Here is a 977-nt window from a genome sequence, read left to right as displayed (position 1 = left end):
CAAGGAGTGTGGAGACACTGGTATGCCATACAGGTGAAGTGTAGGAGTACATTTCACTGAACGTGACCAATTCCGGAATGCTCTACTGTCGAGAGATGTTCCGAGTGGATATGGGTATAAGTTTAGCCCTCTGACCTGAGATCGCAACCTGTGACTAGCAAGCAACTCACTGTACTTTGGTATCAGACTACCTGAATTTCTAATTCAGTGACGGAAGGTCACTGGGTGCAGTCAAGTACTTGCGTAGTTAGTTATGAGTTAAGATGGAATTGACCCCTCCTGGAAACAGGAGATAATGTCTTGTGATTAATTTAGCAAAACCTTGGCCAGGGTAATCCCAGTGAGGAGTCACGGGATATCTAAAGTTAATCACATAATGGATGTACTAATTATAGGGTTGACAGTGAGCTCTAAGTCATCCTGGCATTAGGAGTCAAAAGGATTGAATTATACAGTAACCATAGTCCAGAATTCCAGAATATTTACTTCGCATATATTCGGCCTATCCGGACGTCGAGTACCATTGCTAGATGGTCACATCGATTAGTATAGGAAGACGTTCCTATACTACCGGCTTAGGTTCGAACCTATGAGGTCACATGCATAGAAGTTTCTAGGTTGATCAAATGGCTGATTGATGATTAAGAATCATTCAGGGGTAATTTGGTCAATTCGATTGACAAATTATCCTAAGCAAAAGTTGCATTAAAATAATTATTGAATTATTGGAGGATTAATTAGCAATTAGATTGCTAATGAACTCAATTTGATTGAGTAATTGGGCTTAGGTTGAGCCAAATTGAATAGGATTCAATTTGGGCTGCATCAGGGTTTGACCTAATTGGATTGGGTTCAACCCAAGTAGATTGAGCTTGACCCAATTGATGGAACTTGACCCAATTGGATTGGGCTTGATCCAAATCAATTAGAAGACTTTATTTGATGAGAATTATGAGTCCAAATAATCAGAATTGGAT

This window comes from Phoenix dactylifera, unplaced genomic scaffold (assembly GCF_009389715.1).
Source record: "Phoenix dactylifera cultivar Barhee BC4 unplaced genomic scaffold, palm_55x_up_171113_PBpolish2nd_filt_p 000395F, whole genome shotgun sequence".
Lineage (NCBI taxonomy): Eukaryota > Viridiplantae > Streptophyta > Magnoliopsida > Arecales > Arecaceae > Phoenix > Phoenix dactylifera.
The sequence above is the reverse complement of the archived record's forward strand: the minus strand, read 5'-3'. Positions refer to the sequence as shown.